The sequence below is a fragment of the Calypte anna genome, chromosome 3 (assembly GCF_003957555.1).
Source record: "Calypte anna isolate BGI_N300 chromosome 3, bCalAnn1_v1.p, whole genome shotgun sequence".
In the NCBI taxonomy this organism is placed as follows: Eukaryota; Metazoa; Chordata; class Aves; order Apodiformes; family Trochilidae; genus Calypte; species Calypte anna.
The window spans coordinates 100024706-100046410 of NC_044246.1; positions in this window are offsets into that span (position 1 = coordinate 100024706).

Consider the following 21705-nt stretch of genomic DNA (forward strand, 5'->3'; position numbering starts at 1 on the left):
CTTTTGGCTGAGTCACCTGCAAGTTGCAAATCTGGGAGTTTTATGTGGAGAAATGGTGGAGTAAATTTTCAGAGAAACTTTTACATATGATCTCATCTCTGGACATCATTAAAAATATTCTCTGTGCATCTCTTCTGAAGTGCCATTTTCCCCTCTACAGTGGTGCAGAGCCCTTCCCCCTGCAGCTTTCCCCATCAATTCCTGTGCTCCATCTGAGGCTGAGGGGCTGGACTCCCTTTTCTAGCATTGCAGTTATTTTATCTGCTCAGTGAGTGAGGGATGTCTGCCTCTCCTTCCTTATTGGAGAGCAGGAAATGTGCCTGAGTCTGGAGAGAGAGCTGGACTCAGAGCTCCAGCCAGGCAGTCTGTAAGCAGGGAGCCTTCCTGTACCCACTACTGAGAAGAGCTCTTGGGCTCTTCCCTGCACTGGCTGGGGAGGGCAAGGGCACCTCTGAGTCTGCACTGTGATGCTGAAGGGGCTGAATTCCCTCAGTGCCTGTATTTTGAGGTGGCTGGCAGTGGTATCTAAGGAGATGCAAACTGTGATTAAATCTTGTGTCTGACGCTGGGAAATAATGCCAGTGTACCAAACCGAAAGCAAAGGAAGCCTTTCCTGGGACACTCCATATGCAATTATCTTTGGAACTGCAGAAAGGGAAGAAAAAGCATGTTGTTGTTGTTGTTGTTGTTTTTCTTTAATGAATGTCCTCTGCTGAAGGACATTATCACAACAGTAATTTGGCAGTGGAAGTGAGTTGAAGCTGAAAGACCAGATGCTCAGGTGGTGTAAAATGGCATTAGCTTAATGGAAATCAGTGGAGTTTCATTGCTTTACCCTTTACAATCTGATTCATAAGCCCTAGCACATTGTTTCTAGCTGCTAAAACAACTTTTTCTCTTAAATAATACTTGTAGGATGATATAAAAAAACCTTTCACTAGATCAAACAAACAGAAAATTAAAACCTTTTAAATTAACAGATTTAACTGACTCACCTTATTTTAGTCCTTGGGTAGCTTGCTTTTAGGAAATGAGATGACATGAAACGGGGGAAAGGGACTAAAAATAAAAACCCAGCTGGATCACATAACCAGATAAGAACCAACACAAAACCCAAATGCTTTTATTTTAAAAAGTAATTATGTGATGCAAACTCTTCTCTTTTGTTGATATGGCAGCCCTGGGATAAAAGTTTGCCTAATGCATTGGGGTTTTTTCCATCCCATAACTCTCACATCCCATCAGTGCTGTGGGGTCCTTCCTAGCCCCTTCCCCACCTGATTCAGCTGTAGTCAGTGGCTGATGGGGCAGCAGTGGAAGATCTCCAAGCTTGGCAGAGCTGTGCCTTGTGCCTGGCTTTCTGCTGGTCCCTTACCCAATGGCCACAGCATTTCATTTGGTCTCATCATCATGGAGCTTGGCATTCCTGTAGATTTTTTCCTCAGTGACATTAGACTGGCTGTGATAGTCCTTAGCACTGCCTTTATCAAAGGCAGAAAATCCCATCACGTGTAACAAGCCAGTCTCACACTCTCTTATTTCCCTTGGCACAGTGCTGCTTGCATGTCTCATCACCTTATCCCCAGATGATTCTCACCTTCAGGAAATCTTGGTTGGGGTATGATGCTGTGCCAGACCACTCCTTCAAAATGCATATGGCAGCACATTGAAAAATACAACAGAAAGAGACTAATAGACTTCATACCCCATTTTTTCCTAAGAATCTAGTAAGCAAAGCTATACTTGAGGGCCCCAGCATGCCTTGCCCAGTTTGGAGTGGACATAACAACACAAATAGTAATCTCACAAATGCAGACATCTGCTTTTGGACCAGGTGATGCCCAGACGCCCCTTTCAGTTTCAGCCACTCTGGGAAGCTGTGCTTAGAGTCTAGTGCCATGCAGTTGCAGAAATGCAGTCACAACCTCCATCTAGGAAGCACTCCTGGAGGACTTGATCCTCCACCAGGATAAATAAAGGGGCTGTGCTGAGGAGGGGTCACAGCATCTGCAGCAAGTGGGCTCCCAACCTGTGATGGTGCTGCCCTGCCCTGCTCTGAGATATTTGGGACTGGTTTTTCCCTCCCTATGTATGGATGATGTCATTGCAATCACCATGAGATCATCTTCTGGGAGAGTTGCTGACATGGAGAGGGAGGAGGAGTGAGGCTTCCTCATGCCACACCTGCCCAGGCGGGTTTGCTGCCGGCAAATCTTGGGAGCGCTGACGCGGAGTGAAAATGTCAGCAGCCCGCAGACAAACCCAGTACAGCAGTTTCTACACTTCACCACCCTGAAAGCACAGATCAAAAAGGAACTGAAATACCAGAGGATGAAACGATAAAGCTGGAGCAAACTGACTTTTAATATTTTCAGATTTATTTCTGTGGTATTTGTAATTGAAGACCAAGCGACTAAATAAATAAATAAATAATAATTCACGTAATTGCTGAACAATAATAAAAAAATCTTGGCTCTTGGCCTTAGTAAACCATCTGTCTTATACCTAGCAGGAGTTTGCACCTAAGCAATTTTTTTTCTTTTTTTTTTTTGTCTGCTTGTTGTATGAGTTATTCCTTGCCCTGGATTTCTTCCATCTCTGCCTCTTGTGAGGCTGAGCCAGTTGCATATGTCAGGTTTCAGCAGGCAGCAGGCAGCCAGCCCAAGTAGCAGATTTAATGAAAATTCTCTCTTTTCCCATCCAAGCAAGCCAGTTATCATCCCATGTGCACACAGGAGAGGCACGATGGTCTCCCAGGCCAAGAGCTGCCTCATCAGTGACAGACCCCTGGTGAAGGGCTGCCAGGGACAGCAGTGTGTTCATGAGTGCCTCATCCTGCTTGAGTCCTGAGGATTTACTGTGTTTGCTGACATATTTTAAAATGTCCCCTTTGTTTCCATTTCCTACTCAATATACAACTTTTGTTGTTTCACAAAATGAGGCAAGCTATTGGTACCACAGCTGAACTGTAAACTGCACCTATGTATATGTATGTGTCTAACTAAAACACTACAAATCTCAAATTTCTTCTTTTGGGAGATTTTTCTGATTTTTCTCTTCCCCATAACTGTCCCAGTCCTGTAGAGCAAGGGTTTCTTCTTCAGGAATTCAGGAGGTGAGGCTCAAAATCCATTGCATTGAATTGATTAATTTTTGCATGCTGTGTTTCTACACTGTTCACCTTCCTTCAGATTTTAAGACAGCAGACTAGGAGTTGTTGTAATGAAGGAGATGCTCTTGGCACCACAGTGCTCTTGGCACCCTTTCTACAATGGGGTGTTACTTGTGGAAGAGGAGGAATTACCTCCCTCATTGCAGACCCCCTGGGACAGGGAGGGAGCTATAGGACAATAAAGATACAAAAGGAGGGTGTGAGGGTTTTATTTGTTTAATTGTTCATTATTTGTGAAGATGAATGGTTAGCAATACTAAAGGCACATACATGCTTTGTTTGCAAGCACATGGCAGTGGGATACTGGTCAGGAAGCCAGCACTGCTGGGAGATGGAATGGTGACCCAGGTTCTTTTGGTCAGGGTCCCCAGGGTGTTTATAGCACTGCAGACATCCCCTGCTCTGTCCACAAGCAGTTTTCAAGCAACGTGAGGCACATGGGAGGGACAGCAAAGTCAGGAGCTTACCAGCTTGATTACATAGATGAACCCCAGTCTCATCTCTCCCATCTAACAAGATATTGCACCATTTGTCTAAAGAATTCTAATCCAAATCTTTACTGTTATTGCAGTTACAACAGCTTCCCTAAAGTAAGACTGAACAAAGCTGTGTCACTGCTATCTAGTTTAAAGTGGAATTATTATTTCTGGATGAAGTGTTTGACACAAGGATGGTGGCATTCCCTGTGGCAGCTTGACACAGAGTGACAACAAGATGAGCACTGTCTAGCTCAGTCCCACTATAACATTTCAAATTCTTTTAGCCCAATTGAAAACATTAGGCACTGGAGGCACAGCCCAGCCATAATCCAGTCCAGCTGTAGCAAAGCTCAGCCAGATGGTTCATAAAACTGTAGTTCAGAGGTCAGAAGGACTCATCAGAAATAAATTAAGGGTATAAGAAGAGGAAGGTATAAGAGTAAAAACGGAAAGTAAGTCATGGAATTTTGCAGACTTCAAGACTGATTTCTATGTTATATCAAGCCTTCAAGTCAGCTAAAGATGCTGTGGTGCTACCAGGAGGAGCCTTTGTAGAGCAATGAGCTCAAGCCCTGCCTGGACAGGGTCACCCACAGCAGATCACTTAGGACTGTGACCAGCTGTGTTCTGAGTATCTGCATGGATGGAGACTCCACAAGCCCTCTGATCAACCTGTTCCACTGTTCAACCACCCTTACAGTAAAAAAAAATGTATTTAACTTATTCTAAAAAGAATTTTCTATATATATAGTTTGTGTACATTTGCTCTGGTCCTGTCACTGAGAAGAGCCTGGCTTCATCCAATTTACTGCCTCCCCTTCAGGTATGGAAAGACATTGAGAAGATCCCATTTTTTTCCAGGCTGAACAATCCCACCTCTCTCAGCTGCTCCTCTTGTGATAGATACTGCAGGCTCTTCATCACCTGGGAGGTCCGCACTGGACTTTCTCCAGGATGTTCACATCTCCCGTATACTATGAGGAGACTCTCAGCTTCCAGATCGTGTAACACCAGCCTGACTTCTGCCTCACAAATCCTGTACATGCTGTCAAATAATAAATAGCCATCGCTCAATTAGTTTTTGAAAGCCTTATTTCACAGGCAAGTCTATTTTAGCCTTAAATAAAACTTCTGGATGACAGTGGAAAGGTGTCTGGGTAGTGGCAGCACTGGGGTACACAGGTTGAGTTGACTGCATGACTGTACAGAAATAACCAAAGCTCCAATAGTGCATGCAAGGGAATGGAGGCCATTTGGAAACCTGTATAATTAGCACAGAGCAGAGAATATTTTTTCCCTGGCCACGTGCTTCACCACACTAACCCATTTGGCTTATCCTAGAATAGACTTTCCGCCTTTACAGAGGTGCTTGATATTAAAATAATTTGGTCAGGGGTTGAGTAAATACATTTCCCTGAGAATTTTTTCATTCCCCAAGATAATCCGTTGTTCATGCTGCAGGAAAAATCACCCAGCTCATACAATGGGATTTTTGCTTTCTGAGCATCTGACTGCCAATTTGTTCATGCGTTTCAGTGTGGCCAAGCAGCAATTTCCTGCAAGCTGTAAGATCAATGTCTGTCTCCTGAAGTATTTATGATGCCTTTTTCCTACAGCTGCATTAGCAAGAAGTTAGTTTGTAGAAACAGTAATTGAAAGTGAACAAAGTGTTTTGTGTGTCATCTAAGCATGAAAAGATGGAAATGGGGTAAGACCTAAGCATCGCATACCTGCCAAAGACGTGTGAGCTCTCTCCTATTGCAAAACAAAACATCAGTGGCTGGGTGGTTACTCCAAGCTCAGCCCTACCAGGGCAGTCCCCAAGCTCTTGCACAGCAGAGCCCCAGCACTGCTCTCTTTGGTGAACACCACCCCAGCTTTTTCATCAGGATCAACAACCTGATCAAAGTCAGACTTTTTGACCCTTAAAACAACACACATGTAATTACTTCAATATTTATTCCAGCACTTTTTCCCCAGTACATAAGGTAGATAATGTCTGTACCTAGTAAAACCACTTGGTTTTAAAGATTTAAAGAATAGGCTCAAGGCACTTGTGAACTTGTGTGTACAGAAGAGAAGGCTTATTGCTGAAAAATATTGCTGCCACAATACAGAAGAGTCTCACTCCATTATATGGTTTCAATTAAGTAATCAAGCATCTTTGCAAGCAAAAGTGTCCTGTCAAGTCTTTTCTGTGGAAATCTGTAATCTCTCAATTCTAACCTTTGTGATAGAAAGAATTCAACTGACTTCACTTTTCCATTTCTTTAAAATAAAGATGTGGTTGCACTATGCCAGTTAAAGGTTTGATCTTTTGCAAATGCATTGGGAATATTAAAAGCCTGGTAAAAAATACTGGGTTAAGAATTGTATATTTATCTAGCACCTAGTACAGAATGATGTGAGTGGGTCACTGGGAGCCCAAGGTTCCATACAAGTTGTGAGCTGTTTATGCAGTGGAAACGATATTGAGATAACAGCTCCTTGGTACAGCCACTTATTTTAAGTGGTTTTTTTTGTTGTTGTTGTTTTGTTTTTTTTTTTTTCTGTCAATTATATCACTGTAGTTAAAATAACTAAACATTTTGAAACTTAGGCCAAGCTTCAGAGTTGTAAATGTAAATGAAGTTTGATTCAATGAAATAAAATGATAAGCAGTTACTATTATGAATAAAATAAGAATATTTGTTCAAATTTGGCTTAGTACAGGATACAAATAAAGGCTCCAGAATATGTGTTTGGGACCAAATTCTTGTTTCCTTCATTGTTTTCCACTCTGTCATACTTCCACTGAACTGAGTGAGGATCCAAGCAATGCCCTTGTGTCAGTTTGAACTTTCCAGCTCCCACTGGCACCACTTCACATAGTACAAAGCAATTTGTTTCCATTAGAAAAGGACACCAAGGTGATGTAGCTGAAATTATTTTGTGCCCTAAATCAACATAATTTGTTGCTCTTGAGCAAATGTGCTCAGCTTCCATTACTACAGTCCAATACCAGCAACCCATTTCATCTTCCCAGACCTGTCACATCAAGTATTTTTTACAGCACTGTTTTAACTTCATTTCAGAAAGCTACTGTGACAAAGACAGGGCTGCATTAGATTCAGTGTCAATAATAATCTGATTTGCCTCTCAGAAATTTCATTAGACAAAAATAAATTAGAAAGTGACACATAGAGCATAAGTAGTTCAAAACCATTGAGAAATTAAGCCCTTTGTCAAAGTAGTGCAATTCCCAGCGGAAGCACCCTTGACCACTGATGCCTCCTTAGCAGTGACATGACCATTGCTGGTCCCATCCTCTCTGCTCTTAGCAGCTTCCAGGAAAACCTTTGTTTTCAGACCCACATTCTCTAGAGATACTTGTATTCCCATCAAGGTGTTTGCTTCTCAAGTGATCAGGCAAACGCTGGTTTTAAATAGCAAGAGATTAAAAACCAATAAAAGCAGCAGCATTGAGTAAAAGGGACACAGGCTTTGGTGGGAGGTGTCTCTGTGCCCAGAACAGTGGAAGTGCTGCTGCTGTTTTCTATGTGTCTGGAGGTACTGGAAGGGGCTGAGACAAATGTATTCAGCTTCTCTGTGCTTTCCTTAGCATAGTGCATTATTCCTACTGCCTTTCTGACCACTAGACAACTCTTTTGCTTTTTTAAACCACATTCAGTGCTCTTGGTTCATTGCACTGCTTGTTCCAAAGCCACTTCTTCTAAGACTCAGTTCTTCTTAAGGCTGGTCTACCTTGCTTGGCTCAGACCAACTTTGTATTTTAGTGCCTTTAAAAGCCTTGCTTTTGAATAGTCTCAGTTTGCTATATACTCCAGATCTTTCTGTCCTCCCCAGCATTTGCTGCATTTGAAATTTTACCAAAAGTGGTTTTTTGCCTTATAGATAATGGATAATAATTCTGGAGAGGTACCAAGCTCCTACTGATCTTTCTAAGATGCCATAGATAGCAAATATGTTTGATGAACAAAATACTTTTGAGTTGTTTATTAGTCACTTCTTAATCCACTTAATGCTTCATTAACAGTGTATATTGATAATTTCTAATCAAAATGCCAATATGGTGCTCAGAAAAAAAAAAACCTTGCTAAAATCTGTTATGTTATGTCTTTGCAGTTGTATAACCTCCTCAAAGAGTGAAATTTTCTCTTTGGCAAGCCTTATCTTCCATAATTATATTTCTACTCCTGTCCTTCATCATTTTTTTTTTTTTTTTTTTTGTCTAATGCAAAAATTCACTGTCGTTCAGCAATTGGTCAGAGCTAATCTGATATTTTTGAATATGCTACTGTGAAGTCTAGAAGAAAGCTGACGTTTATTCAATAGCACCAGCAAAGGCAACATCGCAACATTTTATTGTCATTCATCCCACCAGCTAGGACATTTTCTTCTAAGAACTTAGTTTTCTTTACACATTTCCTACATTTTATAATAAGTTTTGATTCCATGTAAGGCATGACATAGGTCAGAGCAAACATCTAACTGATGTCTTCCTTACATTGTGTACTGACATTTAAAGGGCATTTCAGCAGTGCTCATGTAATGACACAGCATTGGCAGAAGCCCTCGTGGGACAGGAGAGTCCCTGGGGATGCTACACAGCCCCACACCAGCACAGCAGACCAGACCCTGCTCACATAGGTTTTACCAACAGTGGGGTCCATCCAAGTCAATGTTTCTCAAACTTCTTAAATGTACAACATTGTTTTGGGCTCATTTATCTGGATACAGCTCTCCTGAGCACAGACCCCAAGGTTACCAGCCAAACTCATCCTGTTTCTCTGCAGAGCCAGTCCACATTTAGTGGATCACTTCCTTTTAAAGTCTGTGACCTTAGTCAATGCAGAGCTTGTGTTCACACACCGCTGGCACTCCACACTCCTGCCTAACACCTGCTCACCTCAGATGAGGCAGCAGAAATTTGGTTTCTCCTCAACACAAAGAAACATCTTCTGTTTCTCTGTGAAGTGTCTATACCGCTGATTACCTTCAGCTGCTAGCAGATGCTCAGCACACCCATGGTGAGGATGCAGTGTGTGTACCTGCAGAAAGCAAAGGTCTGGGGGACTCTCCTTCCTCTGTATGGGTGTGTGATATGCACCTTGCAGATGAACCCTAGCAAGTGGATGGGGTGTCCAACACCCATCCTGGGAAATGTGGCTCATAGCTCATTTTTGCACCAGTCTGGGCATCACATCATAAAAGAAACCCATGAAAAAGTGTTTGCATAGTAGACCTCAGCAGGGATTTTGCTGGCTGTACCCAACACTCCCTTGCTGGCCTGTGGTGATTTGGCTGTGAGTGAGAAGGAATGCACAGGAGAGAACAGCAAACTTATTTACAAGTTCAAGTATAAGTTCAAGTACCAAAAAAGGCTTTTTTTGTTTGTTTCCCATCATATAACAAACAAATCTTATTGTTTTCATCTTCACGATTAATAATTTATATAATTGTTTTTTGTTTAGTTTTATTAACTTAATTCTCAACGACATTAAGCACACTGCAGACACTACACACTACTAACTTTTAAATTAAGCTCCCTGCCAGCCAGAAAGCATTAGGAGCAGCTCTGCACTGCTGAGCCTGGGTGGTTCATTGGTCAGCAGGTTGTCTGTGCCCGTGTTGGGAAGGAGAGATAAACATTGTGCAGGACATGGGCTGCTGCAGATCAAAAGATGTCATGATGAGCAATAGGATCATAATTTTTCACTGTTGCCATAGAAATCCTCTTTTTTAAGAAGCACCAGTTCCTTTTGTGACCTGTGTTAACATACCCTTGTGTAATTTAGTCCCCTGTAAGCTTGACTTACATTTCTACTACATTTCCTTGCTGCATCCTCACACTCCTGGCAGGAATGCAGAATGAGATTTAGAACTATAAAGAAGTTAAAGCACACAAAAAATAGGATGACTGAAAGTGGATGCTTAGAGAAGAACATGTAAATATGAAAGATATAGGAGAACTTCCCCATGAGGCTTTTCCAAGTAACATCTGAGTAAAGTATTGTATCTTTATGATAAATAATCCTTGATATATGCTGTCTTCCTTCAATATTTTCCATTCACTGTTTGAGCACATAACGTTTGTGACATCCACCAATACAATATGCCAGCAAGTTCCCCAGTCTAATGACACACTGTGTACACTTCTTTTTTTCAAACCTGCCACTAGAAAGTTTTAGGTGAAGTCCCCTAGCTTTTTTTTAATTTTGAGACATTAAATAATTATTCCCTGTTAGCTTTCCCTATGTGTATCGTGATTTTATAAACCATAAAATATATTTCACAAAGTCCTTTCTTCCTTAGGTTGAAGACTCCTTACCTCTGTCAGGTTATTCCCTACATAGGAAAACCATTCTTGCCTCCTGTCTTTGTGTACCTTTCTGCTGCTACCATGTTGCTTTGGAAAGAGATGCCACTGATGCACACTGTAGAGATGTATGCTAAAATGTAGGCATATCACCAGTATAATATTCTATGGTTTGTTCTCAGTTTATTTTCTAACTGTTTTTCTAACCAAATCTAGTTAGAAAAATTCTAAAACTAAATCTCAGTTTATTTGCTAATAATCTAACTGAATTTTCTGTTCCTCATATTTCCAGATCATTTATGAAGTTGTTGTCATATGATCCGTATGATTCATGACTCATATGATGTAAGACTTGTGGGACTTCACTGGTAATCTTCTATGTCCAAGAACACTGTCTGCCTCTTTCTACCTTGTTTTTTCGCATCTTTAAAAGGTGATTTACTGATGCAAGACCCTTCCTTTTCAGAAAGCTTACAAGGAGACTGGCTTGCAGACTTACCAAGGGAGAGTGGGGATTGTTAGTGAGCATGAGACAAAATGTATCTTTTCTGCTCTCCACAATAATATCCATGGATATTACTCATGTATTACATAGGCCATGCTTCCTGCAGCAGAATATCTTCATGGGCTGAAAGACACCTCAAGAGATTGGGCATTTAGTTGTTGAAACACAGAGGGATAACAATGTGGATGTTTGGGTCTGCTTGCTGCAACTCTTCTGGCCCCATTCTTGAAGACCTGTCCTGCTCTAAGGACTCCTGGCAGAAGAAGATTTGAATGTACATTAAACACTTGCAGGCTGATTCCTGAGTTTGCATTTGAACAGCAAAGGCTCAGGGGCCTCTGAAATCCCTGGGACAGTGATGTTTGCTGTGCTGGCAGTGCTGCATCCTATGCTGCTTTTGCAAGGAGAGGGGGAAAATCTCAAGAGGAGAGGTTAAAGATGTTGCTGAAGGGAGCTTTGGGGTGATACCAGAAGAGCAAATGAGAGAGGCAGTGCCACCTGTGTCCATGCCCTTGCTGATATGTGCCAGCAATGATGTGACCCAACATTAACTCACAGTTGCAGAAGTACTTATCAACAAGGCTCCTAGGGTTTTTTCTTTGTTTATTTGTTTTCTCCAGGGCTGCCTGGGACTGATCCTGTGTATCCACACAGGATCTCTGCCATGCCAGGAGCCTGCGTGTTGGCTTCTAGTGACAGTACAGAGAGAAGCAAGTTTTCACTGTATTTCCATTTGAAGCCAAAATTGGAGAGGTTAAGTGTGTAATTTTCTATACACAGGCTGATGCACACTGTGGTGCCTTTATGATCTCTTAAGAATGTGGAAAAGCTGTCTCATACAAATACCTCTTGTTAATAAACATAATAGTTCACCTTCAGTGAACAGTGAATAGTTCAGAGGTCTTTAAATAGGTAATTCCATTATGTGGTGGTGGTGATGAATCATACTTGCTTGTGAAATCCTATTTGCCTATACAACACTTTATGTTCCAGCCAGCATCACATTCTGGTATAAGCAATTTGCTAATGAACATTAATACGGAAATAAAGCAATCATTGGTAAGAGGAACTGTCATGATTTTTTTCCTGTAATAATAATATTGTTTAATCAATATAATAATGCAATGAATACCAAATGTTTCTTTGGTGTTAAGCTGCAGGACTCCTGTTCCTGTGGTGAGCATTGAGCTATCTTTGCTTGGCTGCACTGAGATTGATGCAATAGGTAAACTTCTGCTCCAGGAGTTGATCTGGGGCACACCTATGGCTGGTCTGTGTCTTGTTGGAGTCAGGGACTTTCTGCTCCAGACCTGATCTGCCAGTGCAGAGCTGGACACAAGCAGGGTCAAAGCTAAGGAATGTGCTACAGAAACCAGTTATTACCATAACTTTCCTTCCATAGGGCTGCTCAAACCTGTTTGAGAATAGAAACTTGTAACCTGTGTGTCTCACAAGCAGTGCATGTTCATAAGGAAAAGAAGGGTTTCACTTCTAATTATACTTCATGGTGAAATGAGAACTTGAGACTTCATGGCTGGATGGGCCTTGTGATACCCCGTCTCAATTTTCCCTGCAATCATGAAGAATAGAAAACTCATTAAAAAAGGAAAAAGTGGAAAGCATAAATGCTGCCCAGCCTGGACAGAATACAAATAAGCTGTGCAGGCTGTGCTGATCCATACCTTGCTGTTTAATAGGTCTGGTATTCATAAAGGCACACAGTGAAGGTGTGCCCTGAGGTGAAGCTGATTTCCTGAAGCCAGGAGAGGCAGATGAGAGCAACCCAGCTCACATGGCATGTTGACTTTTAGAGACCATCAGACACTACTAGTGGCCCACAACTCACTGCACCCATGATATTTACCCTGCGATTTCCCTTCTTCTCTTCTCCTGGGTCCCCTCTGCCATTTCTAATTCAGAGGCACACTGAAACATCTCCCATGTCTGCTACTTGCACCCCTGGGGCCCTCCATGTCCCCAGCCACCCATGACTACAACATCCATCCATCCATCCATCCATCCATCCATCCATCCTCCATCACTCCTCAGAAAAAACAACATCCAGCTTACCACTTGCTTGTCCCTTGAGCTGGTCAAAATGAAACAGGGACAGCTTGGCCAGTGGCCAGCAGTACATATGTGCCACTTGGCGAGCCAAATGGTGTGTGTATTTTCACTGGCCAGGAGCCTGACTTCAGGTCCCTGGAGCCTGAAGGGGCTCTTGGCTGCTCCTTGTGGCTCCTGGAGGGGCTACACAGCTCCCACCCACCCTCAGCATCTGCAGGGCTGAGCAAGTTGCCTCAGGGACCATATGTTGCACAGATTTTGTCCTAGTTTCTCTCTCTGATGCTGCCTATTTGCTATCAGGGAGTGGGATGGGCTTGGTCAGAAGTTTGTTTTGGTCACTGGTAGTCCTTCTGCAAGGGGGAGGGAGAAAATTTAATTTTTAAGAGTCCCAGTTGATATATAATCATGAAGAGGGGTGCTAAGAAATTAAATGAGTTTTTGTAATGTACCACTGACAAATCTAAATGCTTTCCAGTAGAAAACAGACCTCCTGAGACAGTACAGATTCTTCTCCCCGCTCCCAGCTCATTGGCCCAAAGACTTAAAAGAAACATGGTACTTTTTCTTACCCCCTTAATGCAGAGAAACAAGATAAACCAGGTGCCTCGAGTTGCCAAAGAGTGGGTGTGAGTCCACCTGTGCCTGGTTAGGACAGGCCCCCTATTACCAAGGGGCCAATAAAGGTGGGACACACACCCACAGAGAGGAAGCTCACTAAGCTCACTCTGGTGTGAGGCAATGGAGAGACCAGCAGCTTGTCAAGCCTCAGGAGCAAGAAAGGCTCTTCCTGCTACACCTTAACATAGCCTACTAATTGTACATATGATACTGAGACAACCTGGATTTTAGTGCAGGAAATGCGTCATCTTTTGTGACCTTCATTAAACATTGAACATCTTTTCTATTCCATCTTATTTTCAAGTAACTATCCACAATAAAACAAGAGGAGAGAACTGACCCATAAGCAGCCCCTTAGTCACCTGGTAAAGCTTTTCACAAGACAACAGCAGATCCTTAGCATGGAGGCTTTGGAAACTGCTTTAGGAATGGTGCTTCCCTGCCATCAAGCCAGTATCTATATCTCTGAAACCAGGGCCATCAGTGCAAGTTGTGATAGAGCCAGCACACATGGGCTCTGACATGGGCTTCAGAAGATGCTCGGTTGTCAGGCAAGTGCAGGGATCTTTGACCAAACTAAAAGGCAGGGAAGTATCAAAATAAAGAACTTTCATTTGTGTTAAAGCACAGTCAGTGACAAAGACAAGCCTGCAGTTCACTCCCTCCAAGGGATAATATTATTTAAATATTTTTCATCAAATATGTCTTCAGCGAAAATACTTTGGATTTGATAGCTGATCTCATTTAAAGCAAACTAGGTTTCCTCCTGCAGCATGGTTTGTGTTCCTTAGTATTCAGTATATTCAGTATATTCAAGGGAGGTAGGTTTGTCTGATGACACTGCTGTGGTATCGAGGTAGCAAGATGTGAAGCATACATAATGATTGCAAACTGGAGAAGGATGGCTGCAGAAGTGCGTTCTGCAGACTGAGAGGTGCTGTGCTTCCAAATGGTGGCAAACATAGGATTTATTGCACCGACCTTCACTTCTTGGTGCAGGAGTAACCATGAAGGTCTGCAACAGCAGAACTGTTTTTCTGCAGGGAGAACACCACAGATCCTGTGCCAAGCAGCAGCCTCAGGGAAAGTGCCAGGGCTAAGCACACCCCACCATGGGTTGGTTTTCTCATGAGCTGGTCTGAGCAGATGAAATTATTTCCTATCTCCAAAATTTCTCTTTAATTTTCTGAGGTCAAAGTGGCTATTGCCTCTCTATCCCTCACTAAAACAACCAACCAGTTAATTCAGGCTCTTATGTTCAGCTTTAACTTTTCATATCCTGTCTTGGAAACTGCATTGGTAATATCTAGAGGGTCCAAGATTTCCATTTCTTTATGACAAGCTGTTTTTTATTTTAAACACAAGAAGACCTTTGTGAATGAAAAATTTGCTCAGCAACTACCAAGCAGTTCTGAGAAAACTATTTTCAATGTAAAGCTATAGAGCAAGTGGGTGTAAATATTCCTACAACTGCCTTTAACTCATGGCCAGCACTGTGCTATGTGTTGGGAATGAATTTATGTGGAGTGCTATTTTGTCTCTGGCTTTGGTGTTTCCAGCCACTGTCAGACACCAGATTAAATGGCTCATTGGTTTGCTTTAGAAAAGCAGTGTTGGTGTTCTTCCACAGCTTTTGGTGAATACCTTACACGACAGATTCTCTGGCAATTCACTGTCTTCAAGAAGTATCCTGTTTTTTCCTGCTTTGTAAGCTCTAATATTTCAAAGGAGGGGTCAGAAATGATGCTGTTGATTTGGTTTTATTCAGAGAAAGGATCACAAGAAAATACAGCTTGAAGGGATCCTGGGGATGCTTTCGCGGTCCACCATCCTGCTACAAGGCAGGATCACTCCTGCCTGGTAAAAAGCTGCCAAGCATTTGAAAAGACCATCTGGGGACAGCTGTGCCAGATGAGGCAAACAGACCTGGTCTGGATGTCCCACCACTGGTGTGTGTTAGCTGAGCCATTCATGCTTCAGAACTGTCAAGCACAGATGTTTTCATGAAGTGATCTTTTACAACCTGCCTCTAGAAGACTCAGCTGGTCTGAGCTGTTCTGCCCATGGTGCCCAGAGCTGTTCTGCAAGAGCCCTCTGAGACCCAGAGCATTCGGCTGCTGGTCTGGTGACCAGTGAGATGCTGCCCTGCTATTCTGTCCCTTTTCCTGATGGCACTGGGGTCACTGCTTCACTCTTGGATTTAGAGTGTCCTATGCATGTCCTATGTGATTTAGCATGTCCTATGATGGTAAAGATTTCCCAAGCAGTATTTTTAGACTGTTTATGCAAATATTATTTCCTGGAGCAGTGATGTTGAGATGTTCCATGGGTGACTCTGAATGTTGTCACTGAAATGCTGATGCTCAGGCACAGTGTGACCCTCACAACTAAGAGATGCCAGCAGAATCTGCAGTAATGACAGTAAAATACTTGTGAGTTTACCCTATTAGGCAAGATCTGTGTCAAACAGAGCCTGGAAACAAGATCAATTTCCAGCTCTGCTCTGTCTATCTCACCTTAGTCTCTGTTTACATTCTGTCCCTGTCCCTCCCTTTGTAAGATGAGAATAAAAATACATGTCACCCATTAAAGGCTGGTACCAGGTGTAAACTAATGAAATACATGAAGCATACAATGTAAACCCACAGTGAAAGTCTCTACGAATGCTGTCAAATTATCATTGTATTGCTCAGATAACAGACGTACAAGTAGCTCTGTGCTGATGTATCTGGAGTTCAGTTCTCAGAGATGATCTCATGTAAGTGAAAGTAAATTATACAGGGATTTATTTTCCATTTGGCTACTTCTCTGGGTAGTGGCCCATCAATGCTCAGTTGAGTAGCACAAGAGCACCCTGCAGATAACCTTACTACACGAGAGATCAGATTGTTTTCAAAGTGATTGCAGGCTTTAATGTGAGACAAAATGTATGATTGATACTCCACAGTTTAAAGAGTCAAACTAATGCCTTATGATTCATCTATGATTTATAAGTAAGCACTTGCACTGATATAATAATGGGATCACTTGGTGACTGGTGCATGATTTAACGTGTGTGCAAAGTTCCTGTGTGTGTCACTCAGTGAAACTTCAGGCTGAGTTTGCTGTCTCAGCTCTGCCCTCAGGCAGGTTCCCCAAAATGCCTGCTGAAGAGCAGCAGCAGGGAGACCAAGGGTGCTCACATCTCCTGTGAAACCTGTCCTCTCCCAGGCTCAGGGGGGTGTGATGCAGAAGGCACACAGTGACATGTTCTCCAGGGTTTTGTTGTTGCAATTTCTCCAACAAACAATTGCTATGGCAACCTCACTGCTGCTCAAGTCTTCTCATTTCCTATTTATGCTAAAATACAGATGCAAAACGTGACTGCTCCAAACACTTACAAAATTAAACTATTAAGAGTTTCAGATGAGGAAGGGTGGACAGAGAAACGTGATCAGCCCAGAGTGTGAGATGACCCACAGGACTCATTTGCATGCAAATTTCAAATTTGAATTTTAGCCAGGAAATTGTGGTTTTCATCAATGTTACAGTTTTCTATTAAAAAAGGGTGGGCTTTTCTGGCCGTGGTAGGCTGATACCTGGTAGTGAGGCTCAGGAAGGACTGAAGCTGAGCACTTGGATTTTCCCTTGGATGCTAAAGTATTCCCAGGGCTGAAGGAGATAGATCTGCTGAAATGAAACATTTCTCAAAAGGTAGTTCATGGTAGACCTTTGCAAGGTATAAGAAATTCATGCACCACCTGAGAGGTTGTTAGCTCAACAGGAATGCAAAGAAGCAAAAATCAACCAAAAACATACAAGAGAGGGTATGAGTGCATCACCCATTCCCAGCAGAGTTTGACTCCAGACACACACCTCTGGGTGCCTGCAGGCCCACCCGATTGCCAGCCTGTAATGAAACATCCTAGCCCTCCCCTTATTTTAAAAAAATATTTTATATTGATACGAAAATGCTTGCTTTTGGTTCAGTTGATTTTTTTAAAGACAAATTCATGTGGGAATTTGAAGGACAGATTCACCATGAGGATCTTCTGCAAAAATTGCCTGGATTCTCTGAACAGCCCCTGCTTTGTGGATGCCTGGGCTCATCAGGCTGTGCAGCATAGTGCCTACTTGCTTCCTGAATCACCAGATTTTGTTTTCTACTGGAAAGAACAGTTTTTAATTGGAGAAAGAGCAACTATGGTGTTTCTGAGTAAAAGGTTTGTGTCTCCTCTGTTCTCAGAGAGTTCCTGCCTGCTTTATCTCCTGGTACAATCTAAGTAACAGGTCTGAGGAGAGACATCTCCCATCAGCTTGTGATCTGATGCTGATTGAAAATTCATCTTTTCCAGCTTACCAATCTCTAGATCTCAAATCTATTCCTGGCCCTGCCACGCTGCATGAACTTGAGGAAAGCAGTTTAAATTGTCTATGCCTGACTTTCCACGTATGCAAAGTGAGGATAAGAGGAATTAATTTGTTGGGGGTTATGAGATTCATTATAATCATGCTTTGAGATCTGATTAATGGGACAGAGTTCAAGCATTTATTGTTTTCTTTGGCTCAGGTTTCTCCCTGTAAAAACAGACACAGTGGTCATGCTCTGAAACTGTTTGTGTGAGAGGCTGATGCAAGCCCCTAGAAGGAAATTGGGAGCTGTGGAAGGAAAATGCAGACAACCACACAGGGGGGAAGAGGCTTTCCTGAAGAGGTGAGTCAGTTCCAGGAGGGAGGGGTGGCTGTGTCCAAAAATAACAGTGCCAGAAAACACAAAAATCTGTGCTGAGAGTATTGTCCACCTGAGGAAGATGTTAGGTTTCTTCTGCAAGTTTTCTCTCTTTATTCACCAGACAGGTCTCTTATCTGCGTTGAATGCCACCAGACCTGTGTTTGATACTTTTTGAGTCCATGTTAATCCGGTCTTTGAAAAATACTCTGGCTGTGTTTGGTTCTAGGTCCATAGTCATTTCAAAGTGACCCCGAGGAAGGAATTAATTCCCAAGGGTTAATTTCAGTTTCCTTGTATTTTTTCGAAGGCAAGTTGATTAGCATGCGTTTGTGTTCAGATTCTTGTAGGCCTCTAATCATTCCCTTGTGTTTAGGCTGATTGTACCAAACTCAGGATATTGGCTGTGCTACTCTTTTATGACGCCCATAACAATCATGTAAAATGCTCTTTAGCTTTTCTGCAGTGGCATTGCTGCTGAAGGGCTTATTCATCCTCTGTGACTCTGTGAGTGGTGCTGGGTATAACAGAAATATTATTCTGAAGTATTAATCCCCAGCATGTTTAAAGCAGAATCTTAATTGTTGAGTTTGCTTGTTAAGCAGAGAAACAGATCTCTTTAAAATCCAGACTTTCACTGTAGAAGGAGGATAACAAGATCTTTGTATTAACAAGTTTGCAGTGTAATTACACTATGTGAAAGAAAATCTAATAATATCCAGGACTGTCACTTGCATTTGAGTCTGGAAGGAGAGGTAAGTCAGAATGATCCCCATACAGAGAAATGGCCCTGGCATTTTACCTACTTCTGTCTGTATCAGGAAGGGAGAGAGGAAGGAAGAAGATTTTCAGGCAAGAGAAAGCAGTGGCTTTATCTTCTTGAGAATCCCCACCTAAAACTCTTGTACAGCTGCTGGTCTGCAGGGAGCTGGCTGGCTTGATGACAATTCCAGACACCCCCAAGCATCCTCCCAGGGGCCCTGTTTAGCTCCTGGGGAGTCACATCTTCATGTGCCACAACAGTGTGGTCCAACTCACACAGATGGCAGGTTACATGAGCTGGGACCATGGTATTTTTATCCAGTCTGGCACCTGGCACGTCCCATACACTGCAGGAAGGGAAAGAGTGAGAGGCCAGGAAGAACTCCTGTCTCAGCTGGCTCCAAATAATTAGGCTCAGAAGGAAACAGAACCTTCTCCAGGTTGCCTCAACACCCCTCATCTTGGCTAATGAGCATTGCTGTGTCATGCAGCTTCTCTGGGCTCTCATTTTCAGTTAAAAAACAGGTTTCCCTTACCAGAACCAAATTTAAAGCAATTCACTTGTTTTTGGATTTAAAACACAGGTTGAAATAAGTCTTTTTTCTCTTTGACATGCCCATATAATGCTTGGCAATGGTCCAGTAAGAACATGGCACGGGTACCTTTCTCATCAGACCACAGCAGTGTGTTCAGCCCAACCTGCAGGATGTACATGGTGTTACTGCTAATGGGAAGCTATTGCTTGTCTAATATCTCATCTTGGTGATTGCCCTGTCTACCACAGATGTTCATTTAAAGAAGAACTGTATCAGATGATACTGGCATCATAGTAACTGTAAACATACTTTGGGGCACATCTGAAGTTTTATAAGTAGCTAAAGGGAGAAAAACACCTACTAAATATTTCCCGGCATTTGATGAGCGAAAAACTGTGTGCTTTGAGCTTTGCTGCAGGTAATTTTCATAGTACCCCATTTTAATAAGGTATTTATCAATTTGGAATATCTACTAATGACTTCAGAGGATCTGTGGGTTTGTTTTTATAGAGCTAATAGTTTAATGTTGAAACACAAGCTCTACCTGACCTACCAGATAAAGACCACTTTGTGGACTCCATTATCTGTAATCTTGTTTTCTAGACATTGATTTAACTTTTATTTAGCTTATCTTCCTCAGGCTCTATGAGAGCCTTACAAGAGGTTTTCTCATTTAAGAAAAGAAAGGAAAAGAGAATAATCTGTTGCTGCTGTCTCAGACACACAGCTGATTTATACATAGCTTCAGATTTTTATTAGTTGGTAATAATAAATGAAAAAGCAGGGCATTGGCACCATGACACGGCTGCAGTACTACTGGTCTGAACCCAGACTGTGCTGTGTGTCTGGAGCTGCAGTTCCTCAGAGCAGCCCAGCAGTTGGTGGGTGGAGGTTTAAATGCCAAAGCAGCAACAGAATGGACTGGAGTTTTGTCAGCAGAGTTGAATGATCCATGGAAAGGGCTGTGAGCACCTTGTGGGCAGAGCAGTCCCTGATGGCAGGTTCAAGGGGGCATGTGAGCTGCAGAGGACTGGCAGGGAGCTCACTGCCATTTACCATCTCCCTCCCACCCTCTCACAGTCAAATCCAATCCCATATCCCAACTCGCTGGCATTTTTCCCTGCTCTGCTTCCCTGGGAGCTTTCCCAGACCCTCCCTCCTCTAATGGGCCACAACTGTCTTTGCATTTTCAGTCTGAAGCCATTCCTGAGCAGAGCATCCCACCTGCTCCTGGAGTCCAAGTGCTGACATCAGCCCTGCAGTCCCCTTAACCATCCTTATGCTCCCTAATGTTTGTTGCACTAATGGAGATCACAATCATCCTCACTCTTCCAGTGGGCTAAATCAAACTTTATTTCCTCCTGATCATCCCCAGAGCCTGTCCTTGAGCCATCCACTTTGGATGACCAAAGGACAGACTGTCCCTCTGCTGGGCTGGCACTGCCTCCTCTGTAATATTATTGGCTCACTCCTGCATTTCACACAAAGGTAATTCCTTAATATATTAAATAAGTTTTACTTCAAGACAGTAAAATTGAAGAAGCCCCAGTGCTTGAACTGCAAAATTTTGCAGACCAGGCAAGGACAGAGCCAGCACTCATGCTGTAAATCCAAATAACCTCATTGGTTTCAATAGGCTTATACTTGCCTTAAGCCTGTGACTTTTCAGCAAAATTACATGTTGCACTTTTAAGAACAAACTTGAATCGGGATTTCCATGCAGAAATTGGCTAGATGTCTGTGCATATTAAGTTAACCTTCATTCCTAAGCTCTCAGGACCTTGAAGTCGGAGCTCAGAGCACACAGATAGGGACAAATCACTTCCCAGGCAGCAAACAAGGGCTGCAACACTCAAAGGAAGATTTTTTATAGTGAAAATCAAGGTAATCTGTTGAAGCTGGGGACACTATGCACAGCTCTTGTCTTTTTCTGTGAGGTTAAATCCAACCATTCACATGGAGTTCAAGTACAATGAGGGAAGTGGGAAAGAACACATCTAAAAAATGACAGTGAAAGCTATCCTAGGATATTCCCTGGGAGCCCAGTCAGAAAGTCTGTACTGGAAAATTTGTCTGGGCTGTTCTTCTGCTGACAGCCCTACTGCAAAGTCTCCATAATTGCTCTGCAAAGATCTTGGATTCAAGCCCTGTGGGAGGCCATGGTCCATTGAATAATGAAAAATGTTTGCAGTTTAAGACCCCTGTAAGATGAAAAAAATTAACTGTTCCATAACCAGAAACTCTTGAGGTGTTGGGTGGCAGGGTCAAGTAAAGACCCTGATGTTCTGCTTCTCAAAAAAAAAAAGACAAAAACCAAACCAAAAAAACCAAAAACCCAACAAAAAAAAATTGTTAAGTATACTGTAAAACCACTTTTAGCAAGGTCTTAGTTTCCCATGCTGCAGTGATTGATTTCCTAGTGTGGACAAACATGGGATTTTCCAGGCATGTCACAGCAGCACAAACCTTTCTTGGGAATTCCTGGCAAATAAGCCTGAGAGGGGTGAGGCTGCATTCCCAGATAAATGTTCTGGGGCAG